The sequence below is a fragment of the Cricetulus griseus genome, chromosome 4 (genome assembly GCF_003668045.3).
Source record: "Cricetulus griseus strain 17A/GY chromosome 4, alternate assembly CriGri-PICRH-1.0, whole genome shotgun sequence".
Taxonomy (NCBI): Eukaryota; Metazoa; Chordata; class Mammalia; order Rodentia; family Cricetidae; genus Cricetulus; species Cricetulus griseus.
In genome coordinates this window covers 71716829-71722216 of record NC_048597.1, presented here as the reverse complement: position 1 = coordinate 71722216, position 5388 = coordinate 71716829, and positions in this window count along the sequence as shown.

The window sequence follows — 5388 nt, the reverse complement described above, 5'->3', positions numbered from 1 at the left end:
TGCCATGAATAAACATGTTCCTGACTATCTACAATCAGACTACCAGCTCTTTCAGCCTTCTATCTGTTCTTAGGCCACCCACAGAAACCTAACAAGTATCCGGTCCCCTACAAAGAGATCAAGTTGTAGGATATATGAAACAGGGAGATCTTAGAGACAAAACTCTAGTATTTCCTTTAATTATTCCCTTTAGCCCTTTTTCTCAAATTTGTAATCTGTAAATTCATAATATGTTTTCCAACCTAGCTAGGAGGCAAGCACTCTAGTGCTCAGGGTGGACTTCCCTTTTTAAAGAGGGCTGCCAGTCAGGATTAGACCTGCGAGGATTAGAAACGCCACATTATAAATTATCACAGGCAGTCTGGAGTGGTGGTACACACTTTTAGTCCAGCATTTGGGACTCAGAGGCAGGTGGATCTCTGTGAGTTTGAGACCAGCCTGGTCTACATAGTGGGTTCCAGGACAGCAAGGGCTACACAGAGAGACAAACAAACAAACAAAACATTTACCACATGCAGTTTTGGGATTAAGGCATCAGGACCCATCATAGCAGGAATCTCCTGCCTCCTGTAGGCAGACTGATTCTCTGCCTTCAGCTGTGGTAACTACCTGTCTAGCTGCCTGCTGGCAACAGCTTGTCTGGCACCTGGGCATCTACCCTTGGGTCCTGGTTTTGTCTGTGCCTTCCCAAGTTCTCCCTGAGCTACACATTCACAGGAGCTTTCTGTTTTGTTTTGTTTTGTTTTGATTTTGATTTTTCAAGGCAGGGTTTCTCTGTGTAGCTTTGGAGTCTGTCCTGGCACTCTTTAGACCAGGCTGGCCTCGAACTCACAGAGATCCACCAGTCTCTGCCTCCCAAGTGCTGGGATTAAAGGCGTACGCCACCGCTGCCCAACATGTTAAAATAGTTTATTCTAATTCTAAAACCTTAGTAGATTTGTGTGGCACTTTTACCTAGTTAGAAAAGCAGCTTCTTGGAGCCATGTAGCCCTGTCACAGGCAATGTCAGACCTAACCACATCAAGATCTGCTTGCCTCTGTTCCAATGCTGGTATTAAAGTCATGCACCACTGCACTGACTTTGACCAGCTTTATTTACTGTTGTGGAATATTCCTTTACACTGTGTGAAGATATGTCTGTTGGAACCCTCCGTTATGCTGACCCTACCTCTTGACAATGGGTGGGACAGGCATATCGGCATTCAGGCAGATACTTCACTCAAGGGGCCCTGTGTTGTGTGGCCACGTCATGGCTACATCACGAGTTACGGGACTGCGTAAGGACTCAATACACAATGTGCAAGCTTCTCCCTTTAAGTGAGCACCTCCACATGTTCTTTCTCTCTCTCTCTCTCTCTCTCTCTCTCTCTCTCTCTCTCTCTCTCTCTCTCTCTGAGAGAGAAGAGTGGAGAAGCCAGCTAGATGCAGAATGAGTTGGAAACACAAAATGGGATAGAGGTAAAAGCCTTATGGTAGAACACAGATTAATAAAATATGGGCTTATTAAAGTTAGAAGAGCTGGATAGAACAAGCCCAAGCTATTGGCCCAGCTTTCATAATTAATAAGAAGTCTCCATATTGTGATTTGGGAACTGGTAGGCGGGAAAGAAATTCCACCTCCAGTTCACAGTATAGGCACAAATTCCCTCCTGTAGAGCAGATTATATTAAGACCAATTATAGAATTACAGAGTCATTGGTGATCCTATAACAGCCATACCACTATTACACTCTAGGCACATCTTGCCTGGTAGATGTGAATTAAAGAAAACAAACAAACAAGAAAACAAAACAAAAAAACCAAACCTACAGATCTCATCATTTTTTGTTTGTTTGTTTGTTTTGAAATAGGGCTTCTCTGTGTAGCCTTGGCTGTCCTATAACTCACTGTAGATCTGGCTGGCCTCAAACTCACAGAGATCCACCTGCCTCTTCTTCCCGAGTGCTGGGATTAAAGGCGTGAGCCACCAACACCCAGTTTACATTCTTAATGAAGATTCTTTTTTCCTGTATCCCTGTCCTGGAGCTAATGGAGATCTGCCTGCCTCTGCCTCCTGAGTGTTAGGACTAAAGGTGTGCACCACCACTTATGTACACTGGCTATAATGAAGACTTTTTGCTCTGGGATTGTCTCCTTCTGGATGTTGGGCCAGGTGCCGTATTTTATGTGGAAAACCTGCACAATCCTGTATAGATTGCATGTGTGTGTTTTCTGCAGTACATCAGCAGAATTGAACATTTGTGACAAAGCAGTGGTAAAGCTTGCAACTGTTAGTAGTTTATTACCCTTTGAGAACTATTTGCTGGTCTGTGCCCCATTTAATCCTATATACTGCTGCGGTTTTTTACTTCTGAAACTCACAGTGCCTTTCCCACTTCGGAGTGTCATCTTCCCCTCCATTGGAGCACAGAATACATTGCTCCTATACTGTAGTAGCTGCAGGGTTCACAGGACCTCTGGCCCTTGGCATGCCCCTTGTGCATATGCCTGTTTACTTGTAGGACTTAGGGTCAGCATGAGGATGATCTTCCCAGGGGTATCACAGTTGAATACAGCACACTGAATATCAAAGTACTACTACAATGACCCATCACCTTGCTGAAGGCTATGGAGAAAATTATCCCCTTCCCTGGGCACAACACATCACAGTTGCTGGGAGACAGCCCTTCAGGCCTTTGGGGAACCCAGCCAGTGTAACCAATTCCAAAGTTCCTCTTTCCTACTTTTCCCGTGACTGGCACAGTCTTCCCACTGTCCCAGCACTGTGACTGGCACAAACAAGAGCTTAGTGTTTCGGTGTGTGTAGAAATAATGATATCCTCAGAGTGTTGGGAGAAGGGGGCCATGGGAGGGAACAAAAAAAAAGTGTGTCTTCTGTGTAAAGGAAAGTAGTCACTATTTCAGGACTCAAGCATGGGGTGCTTTTGTCCCTTCCCAGGCAGGTGAGCAGTAACCTCCAGTCTGTCCCCAGTCTCCTGGAGGCCTGGCCCAGGTGCAGGTGACTGTGTGAATGTGGACCAATATCAACATCACAGCAGAAGCTTGGGCTCATTGAGTTACATGTTCAATCTCATGTATGCCGAGAAGGCATGAAGAGATTCGTGGGAGGTCCAGGTGGACCTGGCAGCCCTGGAGGACTGTGGAGGGGCGAGCACAAAAGTCACAGAGATTAAATAAGAGGAGTGCTAGTATGAAGGTGCAGGTGTCTCCTCCAGTTTCTCCTGCAGCCCCTCAGCATGACTGCATTTGCATCATTTACAACTAAAGATTCTGTAGAAACCCATCTCTACTGTGCTACCTGCCTTTGCTCAGGAGTGAACAGAATCGTGGAGTATTCGTGAAGGCTCTTGTCCACTCTGTTAGCAAGGGCAGCATTGCTGCACATGCTTTGATTCCTAAACCCCACATGGTGGAAGGAGAGAACCAACTTCCAGAAGTTGTCTGTTAACTTTGACTTCTTCATACACACCATATTGCATGGCCCACAGGCACACCCACCCACACTCACTCACACAAAGCCAAAGCCACACATTGGCACACACACACACACACACACACACACACACACACACACACACACATAATTTTTTTAATTTAAGAGTTGGGGGGGTTCCCCACTCCCACCCCATCACCAAATCTGCTATTTGGGAGGCTTCTTCGTTGATGGGGCATGCTGACTACTGTATAAAAGCTTATAAATGAAAGGCTTTATTGAGAAAGGTGGTGCATACCTTCAGTCTAAGCACTCAGAAGGCAGAGGCCAGGGGCTTCTGTGTTCTAGGTACTGTGTCAAAAAAAGGAAGGAAGGAAGGGAGGGAGGGAAGGAGGAAGGAAGAAAGGAAGCTGGAAGGATCATGCAATGATCAAGAGCACTTCCAGAGGACCTAGGTTTGATTCCCAGAACCAACATGTCGACTCACAACTTTGACTCCAGTCTCAGGGGATCCAAAACTCTTTTCTGGTCTCTGCCAGCACCAGACATGCACATAGTACACAGACATACATGCAGACACACACACACACACACACACACACACACACACACACACACACACACACACACACTTTATTTTTTCTTTTTAAAGAGGACTATATGGGTCTGAAGAGATCACTGGCTGCTCTTCCAAAAGACAGAGGTTCAATTTCCAGCACCCACAAAGCAGTTTACAACTGTCTGTAACTCCAGTCCCAGGGGATCTGATGCCCTATTCTGACCTTCTTTGTCACCAGGCACAAACATGGTGCAGAGACATACCCGTAGTCAAAACACTCAATCCCCCACCTTCCACCCCTCTGTCTTCTTGAGGCCCAGGTCACCAGGAGATCCCACAGCGCCTCCTACTGGCCACCCGTTTCCATGCATGCAGGCTCCCCATAGGTTCCAGCCAGGCAGCTTTAGATGGGCGAGGGGGGGGGGGGTCCAGAGGAATATTTACATAGTTGACTGCTTGAGTGCGTAGTGTGCACAGGGCATTGTGTTAGGCAGCGGGATAGTGTGATGCAAAGCTGTCTGCTGTACGGGGATCACACGGTTCACTTAGGTAGCAACACCCAGAACTGTGCCTGGTAAATGCCTGTTGGATGAAGGGTATTCATGATTACATACAACTATTTTGTGCATGTTCTTCCTTTTAAAATTTTTAATTAGCTTATAAAGTATGAGGATTTGTTTAAATGGCATTTTCAAACAATCTCTTGTTGTTGATTCACCTCCTCACTTTTCTCATCCCCCCCGCCCCGCCCCCTGCCTCCGTACCTTCCCACTCCTGTTGCCCCCTTTCCTCTATATTCTCCTCTTCCACCACCCTCTTCCTCAATGCCTCTCTTGACATCTCCTTTCTAGCTTCATAGCCCACACCTACATCCCTGCTGTTTTACTACATATGCAGATATGGGCGTTGGGGTCCTTTGGAGGCCACCTCTCCTGCCCCATGTTTCTTTGGGGGAACTGTCGGCTCATGTTTGCCTATTTATCGATTGGTTGTTTGGGTGCTTAATTTTCGTAGTTCTTTATACATTCTAGATATTAACATCACCTTCCCCGCCCCCAAGTACAGCTGGGAAAGGTTTTTCTCCCATTCTTTAAGCTGGCTGTACTTAATTTCCTTTGTAGGAACTTTTAATTTCATATAGACCCAGTTTTAATTCTCCGGACTGTTTCTGTGTCAGTGAAGTCATGTGTAGAGAACTTTTGCTTATATCTATTTTTCTTGTAGACCAAGCTGGCCTGGAACTCACAGAGATCCGCCTGCCTCTGCCTCTGTCTTCCGAGTGCTGGGATTAAGAGCGTGTACCACCAACGCCCGGCGCCTACATCTATTTTTCTGGAAGTGTACTTCTTGGCTTTCCTCTGCGTTTCAGACCTTACTCTGATTCCCGCCAAGCCAA